The sequence below is a fragment of the Sminthopsis crassicaudata genome, chromosome 4 (assembly GCF_048593235.1).
Source record: "Sminthopsis crassicaudata isolate SCR6 chromosome 4, ASM4859323v1, whole genome shotgun sequence".
Lineage (NCBI taxonomy): Eukaryota > Metazoa > Chordata > Mammalia > Dasyuromorphia > Dasyuridae > Sminthopsis > Sminthopsis crassicaudata.
In genome coordinates, this window is record NC_133620.1 from 424,327,777 (window position 1) to 424,341,841 (window position 14,065).

Below are 14,065 nucleotides of genomic sequence, written 5' to 3' on the forward strand. Positions count from 1 at the left end.
GATGCTTGTTGACTAGACTGAAGACGTCTGCATTGGGGTTCTTCTCCACTCACCAACAGCAATAAATGAAAAAAGCATTTATAAAGAACTTATTAAATGCCAGACACGGAGCTAAACCCTGGTGATATTAAGATGGGTGAGATATTAATAACTATGTATACAGAAGATATATAATGGAAATAAATTTAAAAGATCTGGAGCCAGGATGTCCTGGCCTTAAATACTGTGCTGAATTTATAATTGTAGGATTTGGGTTCTACTCCACCTGTGAGACCTTAAAAAAGTATCTTCTCTGGGCCTTTGTTTACTCATCTGCAAAGTGTGAGAAGTGGATAAATAATCTTAATGGTCCCTTCTAATTTTAAATTTATGATACTATGATTTTTTGGCAAGTTTTCAAGGAGCCTTCTTTCCCTCTTGTATAAAATGGAGATAATCCTATTTCACAAGCCACTCAAATGAGATAATTCAGGTAAAGGACTTTGCAGATTTCCATTGTGGAATAAATGAACTATTGTGATAGCCATATATCTGATAAGCTAAATACTATTCCTGTTGAAGTCAATAGAGATGGCAACATTAGCACCAAAAGGTAAGGTTGTCTGTCTATCAAAGACATTGTTAGTGGAATCATTGTATTCCATTTGAAATGGATCCCAAATCTTGCTAATTAATATACTTTATTCAAAGAAAGAATGTGCCCTTTTTCTGTTTATTTCAGAAGAAACATATTTTTGTGGCTTTTTTATGTCCTTGAACATTGTAATTTTGCAAGGGTCAATTATGATTATAAAGGGAATTGTGTATCAAAACCCACTGAATCTACCATTTGGCAAGTAGGTGACCTTTTTACTCAGGCTAGCTTGCCAAATTCAAGCAGGTTCCTTAACATTTTCGAGCAAATTTACTGCCACTGAGGAGAAATGATTGCAAGCTAGAAGGCTAAAATCTCATGTTCTTTCACAAAATATGTGCAGAAAAATAACACAATTTTTCCCGCCCTTCTCCCTTAAGTTTAAAAGAAAGGAAACATTTCCCTCAAAGCATTCTACCTTAGAGTATCATTTGTTTCTTCTAAAAGGATCATTTTCCCAGAGCAGTCAACTTATGAAGATGCTTATTAACAAGCCAGAATGTGTGCAAAGGCTGGTGACTAAGGGGCTTGTTGCTGTTTGAGTTAGGTGTCTCTAAGAATTTGATACTTCTATTAGAAGTTTTTGTTGCTTAGATGGTAGATTTAGATCAAAATTACTTACACTTTAGGAATGTGTCATTTAGTATTATTAAATGTTTGATTTGTATATCTAGTTTATATACCTGTGTACTCTCAGTTGTGTAAAAATTTATCAGGTGAAAATAGATTATCAGTGGAAAAGGTTTAAAAAGCCCTGATTTATATAATGTATTAGATGGATTTAATGCTGGGAAGGGGCAGAGGAGTTACTATTTAAAAAAAAAAAACCCTATCTATTTTTATAGAAAAAAAAAGAAAGAAAGAAAGAAACTGAATCATAAGAGATAATATCTAACAGTCCCAAAGTTACATAGGTATGAAATAGCAAATTTTTCTGGGTATATTGTATCAGTGGGACAGAAAATATACCAGCAAAAATTAAGAATACTACCACCCCCCCCAAATCCTCCAGCTTTCATTCCATGTTTTCTTTCATTTACTGCTAAATTTCTAAATTGGGGAATGTGTTTAGTTAATGCTTCCACTTCATTGTTACTCATCACTTCTTAGTCATCTACAGTTTGGTTTCTGCTAATGTTCTCATTATGGGAAAAGTCTGGCACTATCATTTCCCTGGTTAAAATGCCCTTAAGTTACTCTGATCAAATTCTAAATACTCCACAAAATCAGCTTTATCCACCTTCATAGCAATTGGAACAAATTATTTTCATTCATCCATTTCACTAGGGGAAAGTCTTCACATGATGGTAGATGTCTTCCTAATTCATAAACAGATGTGAGATCTGTTGGTTACCTTTAACCTGGTATAGTCCATTTGTCAAGACAGTTTTACTCGGCTACTAATCATCCCTGGAACCACCAATGAGAGTTAGGATGACAAAAGTAGATCTTGAAATAGGTACAGGAAACCAGAGGTGTTTGTCCTGCCTTAGCATCCTCTCCCATAATACATACAAACAGATATACAAACATACAGACAAATACATATGCATACACATATACAATCATGTGTGTGCATATATGTGGGTATATGCATGTATCTACACAGTATATATATACACATATATTTCCAAACATATATACATATAAAACACATATATACAAACACAGTATGTTAGCTGTTGTCCTTTGTTCCCAAAGGACCAAAATGACATTATTAAGTTAGAATAGAGTTACAGTGTGATGTTGCTGATCAGACCAATATGAGCTTGGGATGCTCTGCTATAGGTCGGACACAAATAGTCCCTATGAACATTTGGGCTGGACTCTTTAACTTTGTGCATCCTGTGTTTCTTCTGAGCTAACCCATTCTGCTTTGCTCATACAGCTCTCTGATGAGTCATGCAATGCTAGACAGTCGTGTTCCATTGTCTCCCATGTCATACAATTACACACACATACATTCATAAACAAACACACGGTACATGTGTATATGTGTGTATAGTATATACTACACAAACAACACACACACACACACACACACACACACACACACACACTGCTGGGTAGTTCACTGGATACAGACAGCATTAGGCTAAGTTAAAATCCAGCCTCACTACAATTATCTCTGTGATCTTGAGCAAGTCACTTAACCCTTTTTTAATTCATTTTCCTCATCTGCAAAATGGGCTGGAAAAGGAAATAACAAACTCATATCTGTATTGTTCTTAGGTTCGGTTTCCCTGGGGGTCTCTGGGAACAGCTTTCTTTTCAGTTCAGTAATTACCACAACTGTAGCCAGGTATTAAAGTCCAAATCCTTTATTATCTCTTTCAAAGTCTTGAATCTTTGCCTGGAGCCTTAAAGGCCTTCTGGAATCTTGCTTTTAGTGGAGAAACTAAGGAAGACAGTCTGCCACCAGGACCCTGACAGAAGGTGAAATTAAATCTCTCTCCTTCATTCAGAGAGCTTAAACTCCTGCCTCCAGTTCTTGTCTTCTCTGCTTCTCAATGAATCTAGATGAGGCTCCTAGTTTATATGCTCTACTAAGTATAAACCAATCATTATATCACTAGGAAACCCTTATTTGTTGTAAGATTAAATCAATCATACTGAATTTAGAGAGCTATTTAGCACCATGCTAAACTAGATAACCATTGTATCATCAATTCCACTTAGTACCTAATAAGAATCCTTTATTTCAAGTTCAGAGTTTTGACCCATAACACCTCCCACTTTCTTTTGTTTTAGAACATAAGGTGGTCACTCTCCCTGACTTCTCAAGGAGGTGAGAACCACAAAAGAGGAGGTGATCATGCCTTCCCTGATTCCTCAAAAAAGGGGATGAAAATACCATAAAAGGAGGTGATCACAACCCCCCCCCCCGATGTCTCAGTAAGGGAGATGAAAATGAAAGGAAAATGGGAAATCAAATCAGATTAGTGGGTTTCTGAAGGGTCTTATTGAAACAAGTATACATAATATCAACATAGGAGGTATTTTACACATAATTACAGAAATTAGTAACACAGGCTAGTAGTGATGTGACAAATAACATAAATCAACATGAGGAATTATACATGTCCATAAGTCCTAGAAATAGTCCAAAAGGAACCTATTATCCATTACTTCATGTATGTAGGGAATCCAATAATTCCTGCAAGTTTTGAAATCTTGCAATAGTCTCATCATGTCTCAGGAAATGCAATGATTCCTTGCCTGGGGCTTCAGTTAGCTTTCTTAGAGGCCTTTCAGAATTTTGGTTTCAGTGGAGAAGTGCAGGAGGCCAGGCCAGCCACCAGGAGCCTGACCGAACATCAAATGAATTCTTCTCCTTAGTTCTGAGAGCTTAAGCTCCTGCCTCCAGTTCTCTTGTCTTCTCTTCCTCTGAATGAACCTGGTTGAGTCTCCTAGCTTATGTGCTCTACATTGAGTATAAACCAATCATTATATCGGTAGGAAACCATTATTTGTTGTAAGATTATATGAATCATACTGAACTTAGAGAACTATTAAGCACCATGCTAAACTAGATAACTATTGTCTCATAAATTCCATTTAGTTAGTACCTTATAAGTATCCTTGTTTCAAGTTCAGAGTTCTGGCCCATAACAAATACCTTTGCCAAAAAAATCCCAAATGAATTCATGGAGAGTCAAACAAGACTAAATAACTGAAAACACCATTTGCAGACACAAATACATATCTGTATGTGTGTGTGTGTGTGTATATATATATATGTAATTCATATATATACATAAACACAAATATGTGTATGATGTTAGTGACTATATATATGCACATAGATTAAAGAATTAAGAAGCTACTATCAGGCCATACTATGTGTCCTGTCACTAATTCCTAAGGCTTCCATCTTTCCCACTTCTATCCCTTTCAGTTTCTTGGCACTTCTTGACCAACTTATGACAACTTGACAACTTGACCTAAGGAATTCTGAACCTCTCATTATATCCTGAGGATATCCAGACCTTATTATCTGCCTTGTAATTGGACTTTCCCACTGTCTTCCTTAATTAAAATGTGGCCTTCTTGAAAGGAAAAACTGTTTACATTTTTCTATCATATTGCCAATACTTAGTGAAGTGCTTGACACTCAGTAAATACCTAATAAATGCTTTTTATGCATTCATATATACCTCAATAATTATCTAATGAGGAAAATTCAGCATGCTTTATGAACATAAAAGCTAGATATTTGAGATGTGAACAGACTTTGAAAAGTTTACGAAAAGGGAATGGTTAAAAAACAAATATGCTTTTCAGCCAAAAAGAAAAACAGTATTTAAAACAATCAAGATAAAGCAGATGTTAGCACAATATGAGAACTCTCAGTTAAATTGGCTAAATCTCTAAAAGTTCCAAAAGATTGTTATAGAGGAAAGAGATGAAATGTGTGTGTGTGTGTGTGTGTGTGTGTGTGTGTGTGTGTGTGTGTGTGTTTGTATTACCAAAGAGGAGAAAAGAAGAACAGGGTAATTCTATAAAAAGTTCTATCTTTAAATTAAAATAACATTTTATTAAGGAAAGTCTTTCTTAAATATAAGAGTTCACATTGAATTATCTTTTCAGTCTCTCATTCAGCATAATCAATCAGTTCCAAGATCTGATTGCATTTATACAATGTTTTTCTAGTCCTTCTTTTCTCTATTTGCAACTTTGTTTCTAACCCTCATCAACTTTTTTAGGAGATTATAGTCTCCTCATTGGTTTCAGTACCTCCACATTCTCTTTTTTCAGATTAATATCCAAACAACTGGCTGTTAATTAATAGTCCTTTTTTTCCTTCTTGTCAAGAAGTTTCTTTCTTCTTGACTCCTAGACAATGCACAAGATATTCTATTTGGCATTTAAAACCCTTCATGGTGTGTTACAGCTTATATTTCCAAGCTTATTATTACACATTATTATGCTCTCTTCTATGTACTCTATGTTCCGGTCAAAGTGGCCCAAAAATTGCGTTTTTCACATGACATGTTATTTCCCATTTCAATCTTTCTACCTAGACTTTATCCCAGTCTTGAAATGTATTCCACCTCTGCTTCAAAGATTGCTTTCCATATGACTCAGAGTAACTGGTAGCTCATGATCAAGACCTGTCCTACCTGATCTTCTCAATTATTACTGCCACCCACTCCAATGCAAAATCTTATTGTATTTATTTTTTAATGTTTGTTGCAAAGTTGATCTCTTGGTATAGAAGGACTAAGTATTAAGTTCCACCTCTAAAACTTTATAATGTTTTGACACTGAGGCTAAAAAACTTTTATCCTCTAGTAATTATTCTGTTCCTACTGCTTAATATCCCTTAACTTAGCTCTGGGGATAAAAGTTCAAAGAATGAAACAATCGCCACTTGCAAATGGCTTACAAATAGGGTAGACACCAATATACATCAGATATGTACCATTCATATATATGTATATATATGAATGGTACATATCTGATGTATATATATATGAGATTTTTACATATATATAATATGTACTATATATGCATAACTGATATGTATTGTTACCTACCACATATATTTATATTTGTGACTATGTGTGTATACATGTACATACATATATGTGTATGTAGGTACAATATACATACTCAAATGCATGCATGTGTATGTGTGTGTATATGTTAGGATTACTAGGTGAGAACTCAGGTTGTCTGGACAGTGACAAGGTGAGAATTCAGGTTGTCTGGACAATTACAAGGTGAGAACTCAGGTTGACTTGATAGAAGGAGCAAGCTCATTGGCTTAAGTGGTTCTTCCCAGAAGCCCTTGCATTATCCCACGCCCATTCTCTGGGAGGATAAAAGACACAATATTGGGCCTGGAGAGCAGATCGGCCTGGAGAAGGATAAGAGCTGGAGGAGATTCAGAGCCAGGATTCAAGAAAAAGACTCTGCATTGCATCAGGCTTGACGGGGCTCTCTGCAGGAAGGGAAGTCACTTCTAAGGACAAGAGTTAACAGCAACTGCCTGGAGACAACGGTTCACTACAGGAAGAAGAATCTGTCTGAGAGATTTGAGTAGACACAGCAGATCTCTTCCCAGAGAGCGATCGGCAGCTTCTGGAGACAACAGCTCGCTACAATTGGCGCCCAACGTGGGGCTCGAACCCACGACCCTGAGATTAAGAGTCTCATGCTCTACCAACTGAGCTTTACGTTTACAATTTGGAATCACAAGAGAGGAAGCTAGGAGCATAGTAAAAAGCTGTACAGCTTGTCTTCCTTTCCATGCTCCTACACTCCTTCCAGGGAAGAATCCTCGTGGTTTGAGACCCAATGAAATCTGGCAAATGGATGTGACCCATTATAAATCTTTTGGTCGTCTATCTTTTATTCATGTCATGGTAGACACCTTTTCAGGATTCACATTTGCAATGCCAGCAGCAAAAGAGACAGCCCGAGTGGTCACTGAATTCCTTATACAAGCTTTTGCAATTATGGGTGTGCCACAAGCAATAAAAACAGACAATGGACCTGCATATACGTCCAAACATTTTACACACTTTTGTGCACAGTATAAGATTTTACATACCACGGGCATACCCTTTAATCCTCAAGGGCAGGCAATAGTAGAGAGAAGAAACAGAGATATTAAGACACTCCTCCAAAAACAAAAGAAAGGGGGAGCCACAGGTAGCCCTAGGGAACTTCTAAATTTAGTTCTCTATACCATTAATTTTCTAATTTTTGACAAAGATGCACTGGCTCCGGCAGACAGGTTTTATAACCCACCAGAAGGGCAGTGTCCAGTGCGAGCATCTCCACTGTCCTTAGATAATCGCCAGGTGATGTGGAGAGATCCAGAAAGTGGTGAATGGAAGGGACCAGATAGGTTAACTGCCTGGGGGAGAGGGTTTGCTTGTATTTCTTCAGCAGGAGAAGGAATCAGATGGGTGCCAACGAGTCGTATTCGCCTTGTCCATCAGAGAGAGACAGAAAAAGAGAAAAACCTCAAAATAAAGAAGATCTAAGAAACATCTCACACCGAAAGAGCATGGCTAATAAGAAGACTGTTAAAGAACTTTAAAAACCAGCAGAAATCATTGGACTTCCTCACAAAAGATGAGACTAATGGACAATGGACTTATGGACATTTATAAATTTTCAATTTATGATTATTTGATTATGTTATATACTTCTAGAATGTATTATGTTACCATGTTACTATGTGCTTATGTAATTTATGTAATTATCTGTAATACTTCCCATATTGATGGATTTATGTTTCAAGGTCATTTATGTAATTATCTGTAATACTTCCCATATTGATGGATTTATGTTTCAAGGTCATGACTGTCCTATGTTCTAAATCAAAAGAAAGGGGGAGATGTTAGGATTACTAGGTGAGAACTCAGGTTGTCTGGACAGTGACAAGGTGAGAATTCAGGTTGTCTGGACAATTATAAGGTGAGAACTCAGGTTGACTTGATAGAAGGAGCAAGCTCATTGGCTTAAGTGGTTCTTCCCAGAAGCCCTTGCATTATCCCACGCCCATTCTCTGGGAGGATAAAAGACACAATATTGGGCCTGGAGAGCAGATCGGCCTGGAGAAGGATAAGAGCTGAAGGAGATTCAGAGCCAGGATTCAAGAAAAAGACTCTGCATTGCATCAGGCTTGACGGGGCTCTCTGCAGGAAGGGAAGTCACTTCTAAGGACAAGAGTTAACAGCAACTGCCTGGAGACAACGGTTCACTACAGGAAGAAGAATCTGTCTGAGAGATTTGAGTAGACACAGCAGATCTCTTCCCAGAGAGCGATCGGCAGCTTCTGGAGACAACAGCTCGCTACAGTATAATATGTATACTGTATATATACACATATAATGTATATATGTATATATACACATATAATATGTATATGTCATCTGGGTAGAGATAATACATATATGTATTTATTTTTTTCTGAACCAGTCTGTCTCCTTGCTTATATATATATTTATCTTATAATAATAGCTTTTTATTTTTCAAAATACATGTAAAGGTAGTTTTCAAAATTTACCCGTGCAAAACTTTGTATTCCAAATTTTTCTCCCTCTTTCCCCACCTCCCCCCTCAGACAGCAAGTGATCCAGTATGGATGAAATATGTATAATTCTTCTAAACATATTTCCACATTTATCATGCCGTCCAACAAAAATCAAATCAAAAGGGGGAAAATGAGAAAGAAAAAACAAGCAAAAAACAAGCAACAACAACAAAAGTGAAAATACTAAGTTGTAATCCACACACGGTCCCCATATGCAATATTCTCTCTAAAATGTAATATTATTTTGTTGGGGTTTTCTTGGGGTCTCTGGAGGCAGCCTTAGTTTCAGTTCAGTAATCACCCCACATGCAGCCAGGAATTAAAGTCCAAATCTTTTATTGTCTTTTTCCAACTCTTGTCTCCTTTACTGTAGCCCAGTTAGCTTTTTTAGAGGCCTTCTGTAGTCTTGGTTCCGAGATCTTGAGCTCCTGCCTGCCTTCTCTGGCTTCTGAATCTCCCTAACTGAACCCTGGCTGAGGCTCTGAGAGCTTCTAGTGTGCTTGTCCTTTTTGGCCCTTAAAGCTTCTTGCTTATAAGCTGTACACTGAGTATACACCAATCATACATCACTAGGAAACCATTATTTGTTGTAGAATTAAATCAATGCTAAACTATATTTGACCATTGTCTCCTCAATTCCACTAAGTACCTTGTTTCAAGTTCTGGCCCATAACATCTCCTTGTAGGATTAAATAAATCATACTGATCCATGCTAAATTAGATAACTATTGTCTCTGTCAATTCTACTGACTTAGTACCTTGTAAGAATCCTTTGTTTCAAGTTCAGAGTTCTGGCCCATAACATCCATAGTTCTTTTTCTGGATGCAGACAACTCTCTCCATCACAAATCTGTTGGAATTGCCTTGAATCACCTCATTGTTGAAAAGAGACAAGTCCATGATAGTTGATTATCACATAATCTTGTTGTTGCTGTGTACAATGTTATAGATTATTTTTAAACCCTTGAAGATTGATGGATTACCACAAGAGAATGGAGAGCAGAAGAGACAAAGACTGCTTCCTCAGTTAGGCTTCCTTTCCCCACCATATTTTCACCAGAGGAGAATCTTTTAACTTCCAAGAGTACAGAAAATGAACTTCCTGGCTTCCATTTGTTCCATTGTACATTAGGAATAATAGTAATTCTAATCTTTCCTTTAATGACTTAAATGTCATCTCCAAATCAGTAGGCCTAGTATCTGTATCATCATATACCAAAGGACAGATTAAAATCATAGCTGTACAAGGGTTTCTGAAAGAAAGCTGTTATGACTAGGGGGAATTTCTTGAATACTCAAAAATAATAAGTAAAAAAGATTTCCAACACTAGTAACTGTGAATCCCCTTTGCCATGAAAATTCTTTAACATCGAGCCTGCTTTCCATCCAGACTCTGTATATACTAGTAAAAAAAGTATATGTTAATAGATTTTTTTTGAAGGGGATGGGATCACATGGAAAGGATGATATGCACCAACTATTTTTGTTGGGAAATTTTGTGAAATATTCTTTTCTGAAAAATCCTGTGAAAATAAATTGATACACAACTTATAATCTTTGGGGTTGGGGATAGGGGGAGAGAAGAAGTATATCTGTGATAGTTTAAGCCAAAGACATTAAATTTTTGTATCAAAACCCCTTACACTTTTAAAGATTATCAATAAGTTTCCTCAATGAATTTTTGTTAATGTTCATTAGATTTATCAATTTTATTTGAATGGAAATTAAAATATTATAGTACTCTTATGAAAACATAATTTAGAGGCCCTTATACATTGTTCACATTTTTAGAACCACTGCATTAAAGAATAAGCCATAATCCCTGGGAATATTCTTTAAACCTCAACTTTAAAATGTAGCTTCTAGAAACCTGTTTTGTCAAGGGGGGATTGGGATTGGGATAAAATTAACTTGTTGCTTACATTGCTTATATACATATATATATATATATATATATGTATATATACATATATATATATATATATATATATATATACACACACATACATATACACACAAATAGATTCACGCATGCACAAAAATACACACACATATATAAAAGCATCTAACTAAATTTATGTACACATATATAATACATTTGGGAAATGTATAGGGGATACAAAATGTAAGTAATAATAAAAAAATGTTCTCTCTATGACTGTCTAACTAGCTCTATTTCTTGACCTATTCTTTTATTCTTGTGCTTTGAAATGTTAACATCAACCAGTCACAATAGTTGTAATGCATTTTTTTCATTCCTACTTGTTGAAATCCATCTGTTCCTTAAAGGTCTAGTTCAAGTACTACTCTTCTTTGAAGCTTTCCCAGAAACTACTAGCTGAAAGTAATTTTTCCCTTCTCAAATTTTCCAAGAATACTTTTTTTTTTTTTGTACTTGGACTATGCACCTATTATAATATTCCTTGAAGGCAAATATAATTTTGTCTTTCATTTTCATATGTCCATCTTAACATATTATCTGGATAATATATTATCTGCTTAATATAATTATATTATAATAATTATTAATATAATATAATTATATACTATATATATACAATATAATTATAATTAATATTAATTATAATATATCTGCTTAATAAATGGATTGTTGTTTAGAGAAGATATAGAAAAAAAATGATAATTTTCTGTCTATTTTATAGCCTCAATCAAGAAGACTTTATTAAGTTGCTAGAGTCTGTAATGTTCAAAGGATATACAAATTTTTAAAAAATTAATTACCCCTAGCATCAAAGAGGTTATCCAAATCACCCTCACTAGAAGTTAAGATAGGGAAAAGAATGCTATAGATAGGATTTGAGCTGAGATTTAAAGGAAACTAGGAATTGTAAGGAGCTGATGTTTTAAAAGACGTATACCACAGGAATGAGAAATAATTTTTGCACAGCAATATAGGTGGGAACAGAGTATCAAATGTAAGGATCATTGAGAAGGCCAATCAAAATTTTAAAAAATGTGTGAAAATGAATAATATGTAATATTTGTGGAAAGATATGTTATAGTTAGTTTATTAAAGGTTTTAATGACAGAGTGTATTTGCTCCTAGTAAAAATATTAAATTTCTTGAGTAAGATGGTGAAATGGTTCATTTGTTGCTTTAGATTGAATTACTTTCTTACCTATATAGAGGTTGGAATGATATCTAAGTGGAATATTCTTTTTTAAGGACCCTTCATGGAGGACTTTAGATAGGAGCTGGATGGACAACCACTTAATTAACATGTTATAGAAGGAATACTTTTTTAGGTAAAGGTTTAAATGAATATTCCATAAAGAATTATCCAACTCAGACACTTTGAGATTTACAAAAGTTAACAAAAATTTGTACTCACATAAAGTTCTCAGTCAAACCCACAGAAACTTATTTCCAACTAAAAATTATATTGAAAAATTTGTTAATAAAGGGACCACATAGAGAGGTCCTGATATTTTTAATACAATTCTTTTAAGGTTAAGCCTTTCATATTAACCTTTCACAAATAATTCACTTCAATGTGGATTAAAGAAATATGGTAAGACCTTCTTCACAACATCTTTATATCTTTTTTTTTTTTCCCAAATAACTAGACAAATAGATGAATGAATGAATTTAAACCAGATTAAGACAAATGAAATTTACAGAGGACACTGATTTTTTATTTTTCCATCTTTTCAATTCAAGACAGAAGACATTGGTCATTACATAATATTTCCCTTCATTATTGGTATTGGTAGCTATACAATGATTTTGATGACTGCTGCATTCTATGACCATTCACAGAAAAGATTTTTTTCTTGAGAGAAACGAAAGCACTCCATGCATATATATTATTAGGATAATTTTAAACAATATCATTTCACATTTAACCATGGCTTTTGTCATCATAAAGCCTGGAGAAAAAATTTCACTAGGATGTAATATGCCCTCCTGGCAGTTACAATTACTAATCTACCCTAGGCCCAACAGAGTACCTTTGATCACTGACCTTTGCAGTGTCAACTCTACCCAGCTCGCCTCCTCTTAGGCCTTCAAAGGTCTCTGGCCACGATCTCTTGAATCTATAGTTTAATAACCAATAGCATGCTCAAGAATAGCCACGTGTAATCTTAAAAGCCTTTATTATACCTACTCACATAATGCCCTGACTTGTCAGCTCCCTAGTGAACACCTGGTCTGAAGACCCACGTGTTCTCTACCAAACTCCTTACCTTTCAGCTATCCATCAGCTTGGCTTGGCCACCCAGGCTAGGGAGCCAGATTAAAGAGAATGACTGCTGTCTGCAGTGGGCTTATAAAGGGCCTGTGAGGTCACACATACAACCAACCAGCAAGAGAGCTGTCACCCATTATAAAGCTATCTCAATATGGACAGGATCCCACCCACAGGGCAGTCCTATATCCATAGAGATTACTTCTGGGCCACTCAAATCTCCTGTTGCGCTGTGGTGCTGCCCATTTAAAGGGCCCTTACAATTTCCTTCTCTTGTTTTGCGGGAAACGCACATCTCATCAAGCTAAACTTTTAGCACCAGCTATAGTTCACTTGATCCATGAGATGATAGTGTTATGCCCAAGGAGGTACAAAGCAGAAGATCAGTAAACAGAAGTGTGACAATGAGAACCAGGCTCAACAGTGGCCCAAGTGTTCAACCCATTCATTAAAGTCATACTCAAGGAGATAATAAGCCAAAGAGGTTGGATGCCAATGAGGTAGGATGTCAACACTGAGGTGGGAAGTCAACAAGGTAAAACATCACAATTCTAGTTAACAATTAAATATCAGTGAGGTTGTCACAATTCTAGTTACATTTATCACAATTCTAGACCAATTCTAGTTTCTCACAATTCTCTATTGCACTTTTCACAACCCTAGAACAATTCTAGTTTCACAGGTGCACATAAGCAAAGTCATGACCAGCAACATTGTCTCAATAACAATAGCAGGTGGGTGTGTTGGTTTTTCACCCACTAATTTAAAAGCATAGTCCTTCAATAGAAAGCATAGAGCAAAGCCTCTCCCCAGGCCACCATATGGCAAGTAGCCACGGGAGGAGCAAGCAGGCCCATTGTCCATTTACAGTCTTTATATTGCATGTCACCCAAAACAGTCCATTTTAGCTGCAACACTGGAACTGTGTCTGATGTCTCTGGTGTCAAGAGGGACATTGGTGCCATCAGCGTTGGAGGGCTGCTGACATCTGGCTGGTCTCTCTGGGCTGTTGTCTGGTCCTTCTCTAGGATCCCCAGGTTACAAATGTCTCTGGTGGGGATGAACTCTGCTGCTGGATCTGCACCTAGGAAAGAATGTACCCAGGGCCCAACTTGGGCCTTTCCAAATGTCATCCAGGCCTTTCCACATCACAGTGGAAACAAAGTT